This window comes from Balaenoptera musculus, chromosome 4, assembly GCF_009873245.2.
Source record: "Balaenoptera musculus isolate JJ_BM4_2016_0621 chromosome 4, mBalMus1.pri.v3, whole genome shotgun sequence".
NCBI lineage: Eukaryota > Metazoa > Chordata > Mammalia > Artiodactyla > Balaenopteridae > Balaenoptera > Balaenoptera musculus.
This window is the reverse complement of record NC_045788.1, coordinates 116,130,667-116,149,238: the sequence shown is the minus strand read 5'-3', so window position 1 is coordinate 116,149,238 and position 18,572 is coordinate 116,130,667. Positions and strand designations below refer to the sequence as shown.

At 37.1% G+C, this 18,572-nt stretch overlaps 1 protein-coding gene across 2 annotated transcripts in view; it reads left to right on the top strand.

The window, feature by feature from the left end:
• The window catches only part of NRIP1 (nuclear receptor interacting protein 1), a 258,524-nt gene extending 240,679 nt beyond the window's left edge, over positions 1-17,845 (top strand). Inside the window, exons 8-9 of one of the 2 annotated variants that reach the window (XR_005019643.1) lie at positions 16,299-16,378; positions 17,352-17,845. The gene's annotated coding sequence lies outside the window, so the exon portion shown is untranslated. The remainder of the gene's footprint in view (positions 1-16,298; positions 16,379-17,351) is intronic. The other variant, XR_005019644.1, reaches the window with a different exon arrangement.
• The last annotated feature ends 727 nt before the right edge of the window (positions 17,846-18,572 follow it).

Here is an 18,572-nt window from a genome sequence, read left to right as displayed (position 1 = left end):
GTACTAAAGAGACAGAAATACTAGTTTAAAGTGCATGTGATGTGCCAGGCACTAGGCTAGATGTTTACATTTGATTCCAATTATCAACCAATTTGGGGAAACTGGGGCTCAGAGTAGCAGAAGGAATATGGCTGGATTGTAAGTCCGGGTGTATCTGGCTCCCAAGCCCACCCCACATCCTGAAGTGCTGCCAAAATCTGATTGGAAGAGCCACCGTGACCTGCATGACTTTTGCAAAAGTCACAGTGTTCTCATATGTAAAACAGTAGATCATCTTCTAAGGTTTAATCAAAAATCAAAAAAACATGACTGCATTCCCAGGAAATTAAAAGAATTTCACAAGGGCATTGGCAAAATCTCTTCTACCACAGGCTAAGTAATTTCCCCCAACTTTGTAAAAACACTCACACCCATTTAACTTCAGTTTATTCAAAGTCCTTTGGGTGTAAATAAATGAGAAGTTTTAACAAGGTAATTACTTTTAGAAAATAGATAGCATAACAAATTACAGAACAATTGGCACCAGGAATAACTTTCTTGGTTTTACTCCTTCTAGACTGGCTAATTTATTTTCATTCCCCAAGAGGAGTAAGGAACGTTGAGCGTGGCCCTAATTAAAGTCCTGTCACAAGTGTCATAGTAATTTAGGCTCGCACTAAAGCCTTGACTTCAGCTGCAAATCTCTAAGTGACCCGGTCCCTGCTCACCTCTCCAGCTCATCTCCCACCTCTCACGTGAAGCCACATTAGCCCTCTTGCTGTTCTTTGAACACTCCAGACTCTACTACCCCAGGCCTTTCTCTTCTCATTGCCTGGAATGCTCTTCCCATAGATACTTCCCTGGCTTATTCCCTTGCTTTATTCAGATTTTGACACTAAGGGCTCCGCATCACAGTGGAGTTGTTGGACCACGCCGGCTTAAAGAGTGTGTTCCGTCTACCCCCATGGGCCCTCTCTATACTTTTGCTCTGCTCTGTTTTTCTTCATAGCGCTTACTCTTATATTGCACATTTATTTTTTTTTATTTATTCCCCAAACCCTTCAATAAAACCCCACTAGAAGCTCCAAGAGTGCAAGGAACATGTTTATCTTGTTTTATCAGTCTACTCTAGCTCCTAAGACAACCCTGGTCAAGCCAATGCTCAATAAATGCCATATTTGCTGAATCAATAGAATGCACGGTTGTAACTTTTGTTTAAAATGTTTAAAAGTATTTCATCTGAATAAAGCTTCTCATGGAAATTAAAACCAAGCAAAAGGGCTCGTCAGATTAATTTTTTTTCTCTGTCTTTGCCTTCAGCAGCAGTCTGAAAATTCCTGGGATAGGGCAAGACACAGAAACTGGCATCAATTTAATAAAAGAGGAGCCATTTGAAATAGCAGAGTCACTTTGAGCCCGTGTTAATGAGGGAAATCTGACGTTGCAGCTGGGGCTCCTCTCCTGGCTGTGTTGCTACTGCCTTGCACACGTGGCTGGAGTACGGTCCCCTGCACCCAGGCTGCTGCTGAGGTGGCAGGTGGTGCCACTTGCCTGGGCAACCAGGGCATCTCCCGTGGGAAGGTCAGCCATGCAGTGTCATTCACGTGACGACATGCAGGAGCCCTTTCCTCTACAGCAGGTGTTTGGGAGTGAAATGTATGAGGATCCCGGAGTCAGGAACTGGGATAAAACCTGTTTCCTAGGATGCCAGTATATGGAATAACTACATCTGTGAGTGATAAAGAGATTCAGAGGAGAAAGGCAAGTGGTGGGGCGGGAGGGCAGGCAGGATAAGTTGCTTATCTGTCCGTTCATGTTCACGTACTCCAGGAGAGAGGGGCTCCCAGGATGCTTCAGTGAGCCTTAGGTGCATTCCTCACATACAGGTTTACTCTCTCAGTTTTGAGAGTATGCTGTGAAGAAAATGTTCATTTATATTAATGACATTTTGTTTCAAAATGGAACCTTTTTTTAAAAAGTGGACCCTATAACCCATGTTGTTGAAAGCCTACTATGTGACAGTCTTTGCACTAGCAACTGAGGCCACAAAGTATAACAAAACATGATTCTTCTCGACAAGGTGGGGTATGTAAACAATGTTTTAGGTACCCTGTGAGAGGTACGAACAAGATGTTATGGGCTCCCCATGGAGAATGTGTCAGTAATTGGGGGAAGCAGGGAAGGTTTCAGTTAGGAGATGATGGGTGAATTTGAAAGACAGTGGGAATTTTTCAGGCAGAAATGTCGGGGAAAATTTGCACCATGCAAAGAGAGCAACAGATATCAAAACAATGAACTGGATTTTAGTAATGGCAAGAATTTCGGTTTGGCTGGAGCGTAGGGTGTGTTTTTGTGTGTGCGCGTGTGTCCACTTGGGTGGGTATATCAATGTTTGTTCAGGAAAATTTCAGGCACTTTCTAAATTTCAAGGTTGAAATGTTTAATTCAGGGAATTAGAAGCTTATATTCATTGGAAGGCCTTGGGGAGATAAAGACTACTATAGTGCAGAATATCTATGGAATGATTCTCAAGAGCCACTCAGAAGGTACTTCAGATCTCATAACTACGCAAGCACCTGCTTGCAATATCTGAGGAATAATGCCCTCTTTTTCTCTTTACCTTCCAAATCTTGTGTGGTGCCTCTCAATGGTTGATTCTAACTCAAAACATCATAGGAAGGATATTCCCAGCATCCTCTTTGTTCTTGGCTTCTTCCAACCTTAGGGAGACTAGAATACTGCTGAACTGATGGGAGACAAGTGAGTTCAGTGAGATAGGTAAGTTTGGCTGGCGTCCTGTTGTAAGGCTTTCATGACACAGTACGTGCTTGTACTTTATCTTAGAATTGTTAAATGTCTTAACACAGGGAACGAAATGATTAACTGAGTTTCAGAAAGATTAATCTGTTACTTTTATTACCAGAAAACTAATTCCATAAATTTACAGAGGAAAAAATTAGGGAAGAAACCTATGACATTCTGGTAATTATGCGAAGTTTGGATTAAAGGAATAAAGGTAGAAGACAGAGAGGCCAGTTGCTTTCCAAGCTCTTTCCTTGCCTTAACAAACAAGTTTTGGTTCTGTAAACATTAAATTAAATTAGCACCTCTAGTTGTGCTTCCAGAAAGAGAAGTGCCCAGATAGTCTCCACTTTCATACTTCTCAGTCCTTATTCAACTGACTGGAAACAAAAGTCTGTCTCTGCAAAGGTCACCCATGACTTCTGTGGCAGAGAATGCTAGATGTCTATTGGAAATCTGCATTGCCCTTGTACAGCTGGAAAGTGGCTGCTAGACTATGGACTATCGTTCCCAAGCCCTTTGTATCTACATGGGACCATATGACTGAATTCTGTTCCTTGGAATACGGGTAAAAGTGAAATATACCACATCTAGAACTGGTGCGTAAAAGCCTTCCGCACCATCTAATGAACTCTCTTCCCAACTGCAGGCCAGATGAAGCCCTGTTGGATGACCTTGGAAGCCACATAATAAAAGAGTCTCTAGGAACTTAGGTCAGGGGACCAGATTTACCCCAGCACTACACTGCCACCACCAACACCAACTGAACCTTATATAAGCAAGAAAAATACTCCTATTTCACGAAATCACTGGCGTTTTGGAGCTTTTCTGTTCCATAGCTGGTAATACTTTTCTTTATGCTACTCTGTAGCAGTAAGTACCATCTCTTTAGCAAGTGATGCTGGTGGGCATTTAAGAACGAATGTCTATTGGCTACCTGAAAATGTAGATAAGGTATTTAGGAGGGTCTGAATATACAGGATTTTGGAGTCATTGGCACATAGGTAGAAGTTGAAACCATAGGTAGGATGGTTCAGGAAAAATGGATAGAATGAGAAAAGAGAGCCAAAGTAGGAATCTAGGGGAGTCCAACGGTAAAGGTGCAGGCAGAGGAACAGGTGGCAGCAAAAAGAGAACAAACTACATTCTGTCCTAGAATTCATGAGAATTCAAAGGAAGTAGGACTATGTCAAAGCCTGAGGATATATAATGTTTCACTAGAGTAAGAGAACAAAAGTAAAATTGCTGTGCATTGAGGAGTGAAAAAAGGTAGTGCAAGGAGAGACAGAAACTGCAGCTGATTCTAGATTGTAGCAGTATGGGAAGGAGACACATACCTTCAAGGTCAGCAAAGTGAGAAGATGCATTTTTAGTGTGAAGATGAGTTATATAGGCTTGTAAGCTGAAAGAGAAGAGCCACCAAGAGAGGATATATTGAAGATGAAAAAGGAGGTGAACGTTAAAAAGGGCTTGGAGGACACAGTAGAATGGAAAATCCATGAGGAGAGGGCCTTCGTCTGTTTTGGTTAACACTGTATCCCCAGCTTTGAATATTCTGACACTAGAAGGCACTCGATAAGCAGTTATTGAAAGAACCCATGAAGAGAGGAAAAGGGAAGGGAGGGGAAGATGAAATCGAGAATACAGATAGAGGTGTTATCTTTGGAAGGATGAGGAACATGCAGATAATGTAGGGGGTGGAGTTTGTGACTGATGGTTGCTATTTTCTCTGTGAGGTAGGAGGCTAGGCCATCTGTTAAAAATGAGTGGGCAAGTCCAGCTAAGTGATTTCAGGAAGAATGATAAAGGTTTGTAACATTACTGGCATAAATAAATATAGTTATTTACTTAAGATGAAATTACTGGACAATTCTAACAATGCACAAATTGTGAGAATAAATTCATTCATTTGAGATTGTTTAAAGAAAGATTTACAGAACACAAACTACTGGACAGCAGGATATATTTAATCTTTGGTAAGATTAAGGTTTAAGCTTAAACGCTGAATATAAATTTGTTTTCAGATTATTTAGAGCAAAGTTGGCTGCATGTTTTGTATATTATACAATTTCAGACACTACAGCAGTCTTTCTCCATGAACTTTTTTTTTCCTTCCAGTTTTATTGAGATATAATTGACATACAGCACGGTATATGTTTAAAGTGTACTTCATCATTTGGGTAAAATTATGGAAAAAGAAGTAGTCGTTAATTTTTTGGATTCAGCTAACAAGTTTTAAATAATGCCTTTTATGAAGAAAACATAAGTGAATAAATTCTATGTGAACACTTAAATAAATACGGGAGACTGGCTCTGAATTGTAGATTTCATAATGTTGACCATAACGAAGACTCCTATGGCAATAAAGAGCTGTTTGCTTGGTATTTTAATATACTGTCAAGGCATGTACTTTTGCTTAATTACCCTTTTCCAGACTAGATCCATATAACCTTGGGCATGCCTTCACTCATTCCTTCAAGGAATTTTTACTGAACACTTTCAGAGCGTTGGGGACATAGTGAAAACCAGAATAACATGCTTTTCCTGACCTCATAGAGATGAATAAATGAATATTTTCATTAGCCTCACAATGAGCTCTTCCCAAATTTTCTACATGAACCACAGACTACTCCCTCTTCACAATTTTATTAAGAGTCCATGCTGAATTGGGCTAACCAGTTAATTGCCCATATCTCATTTTGCCATGATCATATGGGAAAAGCAGGGATGTGAGCAAGTCATCATTTCATTTGCTTGGAAGAGTATACTAATACCATGATTAAAGGTTTTATGTTGTGTAAAAGGCTGTGTGAGAGAAGTGGACAGTGGAACCCATGTTTGGTGCGTAAGTAGCAACATTTTAAAATACAGACAAAACACATTTGACTTTTTAAGTACAATGATCTGCAGTATACATATGCTTTGGGGCTACTCTCCATTAGGCTGGGGCAATTCAGAGGTAATGCAATAAATGTCATTATCTGTGGAAGTCCCTTTGGTTATCATTGTATTATGATTTATATTGGTGGTGGGTTCTCTGAGGACAGAAGCTCCTCCAGGGAAATAAAATTTGAATCTTAGCTTTAAGCACATATTTTTTCCCCTTAATATGGAGTGGCTCTGGAGTTTCATGCTTCAAATAGGAGTTGAAAGTTTTAATTTATAATTTTATATTATTATTAGAGAGCAGTGAGTTGAGATTAGGAAATCTTTATTTTTCAGTCACTGTATGAAGGTAAATATTTCCTACTGTAAGAAGCCATATTTGCCAAGATAATTTAATTTTACAATGATTACTTTTAAATCATTGAACAGTATATATAAATAAAAATAAGCTATAGATTAAAAGGTACTTTCATATTTATAAATAAAGTAAGGAATTTTTTTTTTTGGTGAATGTTACAAATTATTTTTTAATTGTGGCAAAAGACACATAACTTGAGATGTATTCTTTTTACAGAATTGTAAGTGTACAAAACAAAAGGACAATGTTGTATAGCTGATCTCAAGAACTTTTCCATCTTGCATGACTGAAACTCTAAATCCGTTGAACAGCAATTCTCCATTTTCCCCTTCCACCAGCCCGTGGCAACCACTATTCTTCTTTCTGTTTCTGTGAGTTTGACTATTTTAGATAGTCATATAAGTGACTCCACTACATAAAAGTGGAATCATGTATTATTTGCCCTTCTTTCACTGGTTTATTTCACTTCGCATAATGTCCTCAAGATTTATCCATGTTGTTGCATAGGACAGTATTTCCTTTTATTCTTATAGCTGAATATCAATATTCTATTGTGATATATATATGTGTGTGTATACATATATGTGTGTGTGTGTATATAAATATATATATATATATATATATATGTACATTTTCTTTACCCATTCATCTGTCAATGTATATTTAGGTTATTTCCACCTGTTGGCTATTGTCAATAATGCTGCAATAAACAGGGAGTGCAAATATCTCTTCGAGATTCTGATTTCAGTTTTTTGGATAAATATCCAGAAGTGGGATTACTGAATCATATAGTAGTTCTATTTTTAACTTTATGAGGAAACTCCATACTGTTTTCCATTGCAACTCACCATTTTACATTCTGACTAATAAGGGTCCAAATTTCTCCACATCCTCACCAACACTGGTTAGAGTGTGTTTGTGTTTGTGTGTGTGTGTGTGTGTGTGTGTTTATGTGTGTCTGTGTGTTTATAATGGCCATCCTAACAGGTGTGAGGTGATATTTCATTGTGGCTTTGATTTGCATTTCTGTGATTAGTGAGGATGAACATCTTTTCATACCTGTTGACCATTTATATATCTTCTTTGGAGAAATGATTATTCAAGTCCCTTGCTGATTCTTAAAATCACATTTATTTATTTATTTTGGCTATTGAGCTGTCAGAATTTCTTATGTATTTTGGATATCAACCTCTTATCCAATATATGTTTTGCAAATATATTCTCCCATTCAATAGATTGTATTTTTACTTTATTGATTCTTTCCTTTGCTGTGCATCAGCTTTTCAGCTTGATGTAGTCCCATTTTATTGCTGTTGTTGCCTGTGCTTTTGGTGTCATATCCATGAAATCATTGCCAAGACCAATGTCATAAAAAGTTTCCCCTATGTTTTCTTCTAGGAATTTTATAGTTTCAGATCTTACATTTAAATCATTAATCTATTTTGAGTGGATTTTTGTGTATTGTGTAAGATAAAAGTTTCATTGGTATCTGTGTCCATTTTTTGGCCAGTACCATACTGTTTTGATCACAATAGCTTTGTAGTATAGTTTGAAATCTGGACATGTAATGCCTTCAGCTTTCTTCTTTCTCAGGATTGCTTTAGCTATTCAAGGTCTTTTGTGGTTCCATACAAATTTTAGTATTTTTCTATTTCTGTGAAAAATGCCACTGAAATTTTGATAGCAATTGTATTGAAACTATAGATGGTTTTGGATAGTATGGATATTTTACCAATATTAATTCTTTCCATCTGTGAACATGGGATATCTTTCCATTTATTTGTGTTTTTTTTCATTTCATCAAAGTCCTATAGTTTTCATTGCACAGATCCTTTATTTCCTTGGTTAAATTAAATTTATTCCTAAGTATTTTATTGTTTTTGATGTTATTATTATAAATGGGATACTTTTTTAAATGACTTTTTCAGGTATTCTGTTGTTAGTGTATAGAAATGCCACTGATTTCTGTATGTTAATTTTATATCTGCAGCTTTAATGAATTTGTTAATTAGTTCTAACAGTTTTTTTCATTGAGTCATCAGGATTTTCTATATATACGATATGTTGTCTGCAAATAATGACAATTTTACTTCTTCATTTCCAACTTGGATATTTTTTATTTATTCATCTTGTCTAGTTGCTCTAGCTAGGACTTTCAGTACTATGTTGAATAAAAATGGTGAGAGTGGGCACCCTTGTCTTATCTTTGATCTTGAAGGAAAAGTTTCCAATCTTTCCTCATTGTGTATGATGTTTGCTCTGAGTTTGTTGCACCTGGTCTTTATTATGTTGAGGTATGATCCTACTCTACACAATTTGTTGGGTTTGTTTATTTATTTATTTATTTTTATTAAAAAAAATTTATTGGAGCATAGTTGATTTACACGGTATATTTATTTTTTATAGTTTGTGTTTTAACCTGTATACCAGAATTAAAAGTGATTTACACACCACCACTGCAGTATTACAGCACTCTTTATTTGTCTAAATATCTACCTTTGCCAGTAATATTTATACTTTTGTATTGCTGTTAAATGTCCTTTTTTTTTCCATTTGACAGACTCCCTTTAGCATTTCTTTTAAGCCAGCTCTAGTGGTGCTGAATTTTCTTAGATTTTGTTTGTCTCAGAATGTCTTTATCTTTCCTTCATTTCTGAAGGACAGCTTTGCCAGGAATGATATTCTTGATTGGCAGGTTTTTCTTTGAGCTCTTTGTACATATCATACCACTCCCTCCTGGCTTGCTTGTAATGTTCCTGCTGAGAAATTCACTGATAATCTTCTTTTGGTTCTGGTAGCAATTCCAAAGCTATGGGTGTGTGTGTGTGTGTGTCGTTGGGTGGAGGAGGGGTTGTTTCCCACACAGCACCAAGTAATTCTTCAACACCAGTAGGGTGTCTGAGAATTCAACTCAATTCTGACACTATCTACCTGGAGATAGCATCAGATCCCACAGATTAAGGATTCAGTTCTACAAGATCATCTTCCTCAACTTTACAGACCAGTATAAGTCCAGGTTATTACCTGTACTTCTGATTGACTGGCTATAAATCAGAGGTTCCCATGATCTCCTCAGGTTTGATTAATTTGCTAGAGCAGCTCACAGAATTCAGAGAACCATTTTACTTACTAGATCACTGGTTTATTATAAAAGGATATAACTCAGGAAGAGCCAGATGGAAGAAGCATAGAGCAAGATATGGGGAAAGGGTATGGAAATTCTGTGCCCTTTCCAGGCATGTCACTCTCCCTGAATTTACACATGTTCACCAACTAGGAATCTTCAAACCCCATCCTTTTGGGGTTTTAGGAGGCTTTATTACATAGGAGTGATTGATTAGCTCATTGGCCATTGGTGATTGATTCAACCTCCAGTCCCTCTCCTCTCCTTGGATGTTGAAGGGTAGGACTGAAAATTCTAAACTTCTAATCACATGGCTGGCTCCACTGGAAACCCCCATTCTTAGGGGTCCAAAAGTCACCTCATTAACATAAAAAAGACACCTTTATGACTTTCATCACTCAGGAAATTCCAAGGGTTTTGAGTGCAACGTGCCAGAAACAGGGATGAAGACCAAATATATATTTCTTATAAGCCACAATATCACAAGTCTTAAGGGGGTTCTCTTATGTATGATGAGTTTCTTTTCTCTTGCTGCTTTCAAAATTCTTTCTTACTTAGTCTTTGACTTTTGACAAATTGATTAAAAATATGTCTCTGGTTAGACTTCTTTGGATTCATTCTAGTTGGAATTTGTTAGTCTTCTTGAATCTGGATGTCTATTCCTTTCCCAGATTTAGGATGTTTTCAGCCACTGTTTGTTAAAATAACTTTCTACCCCTTTCTCTTGCCTTCTCTTACTGAGATTTCTACAATGAATATACTGATCTACTTAGGAGTGTCCCATAAATCCCTTGGGTTTTCTTATTCTTTTTCATTCTTCTTCTTCTTCCCATTCTCCTCCTCCTCCTTCTTCTTCTTCATTGTTGTTTTTCCTTTGATTGCATAATTTTAAATGACTTATCTTCAAGTTCACTTACACTTTCTCTGATTGATCAAATCTGCTGTTGAACCCCTATAGTGACATTGTCAGTGCAGGTTTATATTCTTCAGCTCCAAAATTTGTTTGGTTCTTTTAAAATATTTTCTATCTCTTTGTTGATATTCTCATTTTGTTCATGCATTGTTTTCTTGAGCTCATGAAACATCTTTATGACAGTTATTTTAAATTCTTTTTCAGGTAAGTCATATACCTCTGTTTCTTTATGCTTGTTTTCTGTAGATTTCTTTTGTTCCTTTGATTGGGCCATGTTTCCTTCTTTCTTCATATATTTTGTATTTTTTTGTTGGGATTTTTAAAATTTAATTTAATTTCTTTAAATAAATTTAGTTAGTTAGTTAGTTAGTTAGTTTTGGCTGTGTTGGGTCTTTGTTGCTGTGCATGGGCTTTCTCTAGTTGCGGTGAGCAGAGGCTACTCTTCGTTGCGGTGCATATGCTTCTCATTGTGGTGGCTTCTCTTGTTGCCAGCATGGGCTCTAAGCATGTGGGCTTCAGTAGTTGTGGCGTGTGGGCTCAGTAGTTGCAGAGCATGGGCTCTAGAGCACAGGCTCAGTAGTTGTGGTGCATGGGCTTAGTTGATCCACGGCATTTGGGATCTTCCCAGACCAGGGATTGGACCCGTGTTCCCTGCATTGGCAGGCGGATTCTTAACCACTGCGCCACCAGGGAAGTCTGGGAGTTTTGCACTTGAAAAAGCAGTCACCTCTCCCAGTCCTTACAGACTGGCTTCATGGAGGCTCAGACCCTCACCAATCAGCCAACTGGAGATTCCAAGGGCCTCTGAAACCTTTTTGCTGGGCAATATGACTTCTCTGGGCCTGTATGGACAATTTCTCAATTGTTGGTTTCTTTTTCAGGAGCCTGTAATCTTTTGACTGTCTGTGGCTCTGCAAGTTCTCTAGTTTTACAGAAGCAAGCCACCCAGTCCTCCTTATTGTCATTGCCTCAAGGCCTCCAGAGTATAGCAGCTCTCTTTCAGTGCTCTGAGTCAGATACCAGTCACTTGGGCAGCCCTCTGAAAGCCACAACCCTGAAAACACACTCCACTCTTCTCCCTCCCTCCTGAGGGAGGAACCTCAAGTTATTCACCTTCTCTTGATCATGCTGTGCTGTGCCAGCTGTGGCAAGCCACCCATCTCTTTCCTATGTTCTGAATGGTCCCCAGACATCCAAACTATGTTGATTCCATCAGTGTTCCAAGTGAGGTGAGACAGAAACCAGTCTCTTGAGCAGTCCTCTAAAGAGCTGGAAAGCTGAACACATGCTCCACTCTTCTCCCTTCCTCTTGAGGGAGAATCCTAAGGTTGTGCTGCTTTTCCCAATTGCTCTTAGCTGTGCTGGCTGCAACAATCTACCCAAAGTTTTCCTTTGTTTTCAGACGTTTCTAGACATATAAAGTATACTGGTTTTGTCAGTCCTCCACCTGAGCTGAGACAGAAACCAGTTCCTCATGCAGCTCTCCAGAAAGCCAAAACATGGGAGGCATGTTCCATTCTTCACTTTCCCTCTGAGGGAGTAGTCATGAGATGGGGCATTCTATCTTGGCAATGAGCTGTGCTGGCTTGGGGGAGAGGCTGATGCAAGTAAAGTGAAATTACTCTTCTTAGTTATTTCAGTGTGTCTGTCCTCGGTTTTGTTCTCGCCTGCTGCACAGCAACTTTTTAACTGGATTCTGGAATTCTCATAAAGGTATCCTGATCGATACATCATTGGTAAATCAGTGTTTCTATGGGTAAACAAGGGCTGGGTCATCTTGCTGATGTCACTCCTTTTACAAACTATTTTGAAATGTTTCAATATGTTAATAATTCACCTTATTCAGATTGCTTGTGTCATCAAGAAACTCTGCATCAACAAGACTCTCACTTGAAAACATGTGGGTAGCCACTGGCATCAAATAGTCAAGAATCTACTCCTTCTGGAAAAAAATACTTTATTATTGATTTTTAGTGTGTGCAATCTCTCACTTGTCACTGAAAAAGTCTTGTTGACATTGAACTACAGTTTATAAATAAGATATTAAGAGGCAAAAAATGGGCTACACTATGGGTTCTTCACATGGAAGCTTTAATCTCAGAAATTTGGAGTGAGTACTCATTGTTCCCCAGAAGAAGATGGTTGGGGATTGAAGAAAGGGGGAAGACATGTCCTGGAGAGGGGATTTTTTTTACATAGGGATGGTGAAGATCAGACTTTAGCAACATATTTCTAACCTTTCTTTAATGTGCAACATGGGGTTTTTGTCATCATTTTAGTGTAAAAATTTCAATTTTATACCCTGAGAGAGAGTATAGAAGGACATTTTAAAATTTTGTTTGTTTATCTTCTTTCTCCTTTGCTCTATGTCCCCTGATATTCTCTATATTTATTTTCCTTCATACTTATCAATCTATTTGTTGCCATTTTTTCCTGTTGAATGTGTCATACATTTTATATTGCCCCTTGTAGATTGGCAGGCATGCACTACTCACTAATTCTAGTTTATCTTTCTTCTCCAATGACCAGTGTGTTTTCTTTTTCTCCTTTACCTGACCCTCCTTTTCTCCTCTTTGGAAAAACTGCTTACTGCTTACAAGGAGTGCCTTGAATGCTAAGTCTATAATTCAAGCACTGATTTTTAGACAGAATCCAAGGGTTGTATTTGAGGCTGGCCTGACTGTGTTTCTGCCATATGCCACTGAAATAATCCATTGTTTATCACTATTTCATTGTGTTTTTACACAGTTTTGTACTGCTTGGGTGTGATATGGCACTGTTAGTTCATTCACTTCAAAATTAACCAAGCCAGCTGGAGAAATGTAATTTAGAGGGGTAGCACATGGGTATGTGAATGCTGACATCTTGAAGGTGCTCTAGGGGTGTCTCTTATGTTTCTTTATACCCTATATTCACCCAAATAAAGCATGAAAATTAAAACATATATCCACACCCACTCCCTCACATATGCATAAAATATTTGCATTGTTTAGGTTTCACTGAAATATCAAGAAAATGAAAACAATAGTATATGGAGTTCTTTTAAATCATAGCAAGTGTGTGGTATTTAAATATAGTCAAGCATGTTGTGATATCTAAATAATGTCTTGATGATTATTTCCAATATTCCTTTTCATATTTTTGTCTCATTTTATTATCAAATATTGTGTTTATTTAGTTCTCTCTTTCTGCCTCCCTCCTTTCCTTTTTCCCTTCCTTTCCTTTTTTCCTTCCTTCTTTTCTTTCTTCTACAAATACTTACTGAGCATCAGTTATGACCCAGTGATTTCAGTCATGAATAAGATAGGCAAGGAGATGTTGTATAGGTGAGACACACCCTATATAAAACACTAAATAGTGAAAACATGATTTTCAACAGTGGTAAGTTTTATAAAGTAAAGTCATTGTTATATGATAAGAGATAGATGGATGATGGTGGGGTAACTATTTTCCTGTAGAAAGTCAAGGAAGATATCTTTGAGGTGGTAGTATTTGAGTTGACATCTAAATGATGAAAACCAACCAACCAAAGGAGGACCTGGGGCTCAGTATTCCAGACAGACAAATAGCACATACGAGTTTTGTACGGTTTAAGGAACATAAAGCAAGCCAGGAATGGTAAATGAGGGGAAAAGTGGAAAGACATCAGTTCAGAGAGGTAGGCAGGGCTCTGTTCATGTAGGGTGATGAAGGTCATGGGTAATGGGTTTGATTTTATTCTAATTGTAACAAGAAAATATTGGAGAGTTTTAAGCAGGGAAGTGATATGGTTTGACTTATGTCTTCAAAAGATCATTATGGCTACTGCATAGCAAATGAGGAGGGCAAGGAATGGAAGCAAGAACTGGGAAACATAAACACAAATGCACTAAAATGTTTTGTCCTAGACTACAAAGTAAGTCATAGAACTAGAACATTTTCCTTCTGACTCAAAGTCCATTTCTCTTTATCATTTTATTAAATTGAAAGTATACCTTTTGATTTAATCATTTTGTATTTATTTTTCTATTGTTTTGTCCTCCAGACAAGATCTTCTCAGACTATTCTGGCAGTTACTAAATTATCCCTTAATTTATTCTACTCATAGATTGACTTTGCTAGGTTATAGAAGCATGTTATACTGTCTTTACTAAGGTATGCCCTTTAGTGATGGTATGCTTTGTGCATGTGTTGTATCTTTAATTAAATGTAAAAATATGGTTCTAGGATAAAACTGAACAGATTAATACCTTTCTTACTGAGAGATGACATTGAGAAATAGGGCAGTAGTAGAGAAAAAACTAATTTTTAGTGCTTACAAGTGCTCTTTATCAATGGCTTCCACTGATTCCATTTAATTTTCCATGGTAAAAAGGATTACTTTTATAAAATAACACATCTAGCGAAGTGTGGGATAATTCATGCACAGTTTAAAAAGTGAAAATTTTAGATGAAAAATAGATATTATCTAGCCATCCTAATTTAAAGTAGAACAGAATAAAACTGTTGCCAATATCCACAGTAAAAAAAACCTTATTTTTTCCTCTTAATTTGCTTATTCATTCAGTTCTTCATTCAACAAACCTTTATGGAGTAATTTGTGCGTGCCTGAGATGGATGCTCTCACAAATCTTTGACTTCTGAAGTGCTAATCTCTCTTGGTTTGTCCATTTCTTATTTCTTTGGATAATTTACTTTCCTGACATGTATTCTGGCAATTTAGTTATGGTGTTCTTGCATATTTCTGCCAGACTGAACACTTTCATCAAGTTTCTCTCCTGTCAATCCCGTTCTCTGCTTCCCTGGCTCCTTATCCCCACACTCTTCTCCCTTTGTTAGAGCCACTTAATCTTGCTTGCATATTCTAGCCCATACATTCTTTGTAACTTGATCTGCCTTTAATCTGGGTATATTTAAGGGATCTTTTTTGAGTAACTTGCAGGTGACAACAATAAAAGTCAGTCTTACTACTACTTCTGCTTGTGGTGCCTTTGTTTTCAAGTTCTAATGATAATGCTTTTTTCAGTCACTAGTTCTCCACTTGAAATCCTTTTTTTCTCTCAGATAAGGACACATTGTGTTAGGCTAGGAATCCTAGGCTTGAACCATAATTCCACCTCTGGGTCAGACTTCTCTGCACATTGCTTACTTTGGACAGTTCTGTCTCTGTGTTTGCTTCATCCCATAGTATATCACCCCAGGTGATCGGACATTACCTCCTGCCTGTGTAAGCCAAAAGAGATTCTAACGTCTTTCCAGACATCCATCTCCTACTCAAAGGAACTCACTACAATCTGCTTGTTTTCCCACTACCTCACAATACATACACTGACATCTCTAAGGTCACAAATAATTTTCTATTTGGCATATCCAATGGGCATGCATCAGAGGTAACAGTCTGTTTTGATTTTTTGCACACTTGTCTTCTCTAACCCAGTGTTTTGCTCGTTCTCCTCTCTTCCCTGCTTCTTCCATGGGCTTCTTGCACATGACTTATCCTTTAAAGTCAGTGTTTCTCGGGATTCTGTCCCTGACTCATTTGTCATTTTAAATACTCAGGGGGTGATCTTATCCATTCTCTTATTTCAACCCATATACCCCAGCCTTAATCCTCATGCTCTAGATTCATATATCCGACTTTCTGTCAACCACTCATCGTCACCTTGATCCTAATATTTCAGAAACAGAACGTGTCAGCTTCTCTCAAAATTTCTCCTCTTTCTAAACTTCCTGTTTAATCATCTTCCTCTCCCACAGTTCCGTATCTACACAGTCATAAGTTGATCATTTTAATGTTTAAGTACTTCTTAACATTTTCAGCTTCTTTCCCTTTTATCTACACTACCTCAATTCTGGCTGGACCATCAAAACAGTCTTCTTATTGGTCTTCCTGCTTCTAATTTTGTCACCTTCAAGCCCATCCTCTTAAGAACTGACAGAAAACTGCTATTTAAGATGTCAATAACACTACATCAGGCTGTTCCTCATTATCTACAGACTAAATTTCAAACTGCTTTGACAATACGTACAAGTATTCCATGATCCAGCTTCATCCCCCTGGAACTCTGGTTCAGCAGCACTGAATTACTTGTAGTTTTCTACAACTTTTTCCTCATGTTTGTGTCTTTGGTCCTGTGGTCTATTTACCTGGAGATTTCCCTTCCCCTACCTGGTTGATCTCCCCCTTTGACCCGCCTCCATGGCCAGCCATCTACTATTCATCTTTAGTTTAATGTCATTTTCTCCATTTCTTTTAGCATAACCACTATAACACTGGCATTCCTGTTCAACCTCCCTCTGCTGTGCTGAGTTAGATGTCCTTCAGCTATACTCCAAGGTACTGTGTGCATATCTGTATTGTCTTAATTTTCTGTTTATGTGTCATAACTTATTTTGCATCCCAATTGTACTTGGCTTACCACTAATCACAAAACATAGCTCAGTAAGTACTTACGTGTTGCTCGATTTTCAAGTAAGCTTATTAGAATAAAGAGGCAAGATGAATGCTGTTAGTCTCTTGGCACTAGTCTTTCTCATTCTTAAGCATTTTACTAAATATTTTGGGAATGGTTGTATTGGGAGATTTATTTTCTATATGGAAGAGAGACAGTTTAAAAAATCTTAAATAAATAAAACTGAAATCTTCCAAATGACATAAATTTTGTTTCTTTTCTAACTTCATGTTTCCACCAGCTAAAATTAATATTCATCAAAAATATGAGTAGTCTTCTTTTTTACAATTATCTTAATTTCAAAGGAATTGCAAGGATGTATCTTTTCTTGAAACATTTGTTTTTATTCTTAATCATGTTGCCAACTCACTGTATGATGTTGATCTTGGATAACTTGCTTGATGTTTCTATTTCTTTTCTATTAACTACTAATTTCTCTTAATAATTACTAAGGCTAATGGGATGTCCAACTTATACATTTTGTAATAGAAGCTATTTTTTAATAGTGTATCATGATTAATGTATACAATGAACAGGTAAGCCTTCAATTTTTAATGTGATACTATTTATTTATTAAATGCATTTTGTAAGGCACTCTTCTTGAATGTTTTATCTATAATACTTTTAATCTCATCATAGTCAATAAAGTATTATCATGTTTATTTTACAAATGAAGTAACTCACATATGCAACCACCAAGTAACTTGGTGAAACATATCTGTTATGGACTGAATTGTGTCTCCCCTTAAGTTCATATGTTGATGCTTTAACCTCAGCGTGATTGTATTTGGAGATAGGGTCTTTAAGGAGATAAATAAGGTTAAATGAGGTCATAAGGGCGGAGCCCTCATCCAATAGGACTGATGTCCTTATAAGAAGAGGAAGAGACCCCTGGGGATATATGTACACAGAAAAAAGGCCATGTGAGAACACAGCAAGCCATCAGCAAACCATGGAGAGAGATCTCACCAGAAACCAACCCTGATGGTAGCATGATCTTGGACTTCCATCCTCCAGAACTGTAAGAAAATAAATTTCTGTTGCTTAAGCCACCCAGAACACCCTGTGGTATTCTGGTATGGCAGCATTAACAGACTAATATAATGCCCAACTAACAAGTAGCAGAGTGGAATTAAACCCAGACAGGTTGGCTTCAAAGCCCATTCTCAACTATTACACTGCCTTATGAATTGCCTTGACTTCTAGTTCAATTATAGAATGTTTATAATGATTATAAGTTAATATATTTAGTTGATTAACTTCATGAATATTTTCTTTTCAGTAATTGTTTAGTATTTCTTGGAAAGCAATTTTGGATGATTTATGAAGTTCTTTAAAATATGTTCATGCCCTCTGACATAGAATGTTTATACCCTTAGATCCTATAAAGCAGAAACTAACACACCATTGTAAAGCAATTACACTCCAATAAAGATGTTAAAAAAAAGAATATTTAATTGTCTAAATAGTTAAATAAATTTTTATACAATGATATAATGTAACTATTAAAAACCATTTTTGGAAACTCTTTTATGAGAGATGTTTATAATTTTATATTTAAAAAGATGCAATATTATATACACAGAACCATCCCAACTTTGTTAAATTAGCTACTTACATTAGTATCTATACATATTAAATCTAACATACATATAACTATGCATATAAGGATGTGCATGTACCCATATATCCATACATAGATGCATGGTAAAAAGAATGATGGGAAATTATACCAAAATATTAACAGTGGTTTTCTCTGGTGGTGAATTATGGATGATTTTCAATTTTTCTTCTTTACGTACTTTTTGTATTTCTCATTGAATATAAGTAACATGTATATATTGTTATTTTCTAATTAGAAAAAAATCTCAAGTCGTATTATTAGGAAACAGTTAACAGCCTATTCAGTAGCTTTTCTGAGTTAATTTTGCATTCCTCCAACTAAACCACTCAGTTTACTGTCAAACAGCATCAAGCTGCTCTAGGTTCTCAAGTTCTAGAGCACTGTTAGTTCCTTAATATCTTCAATGACTGTTATTTTTAAAACTAAACCAAAGGGAGCACTTTTGTATTATTTTC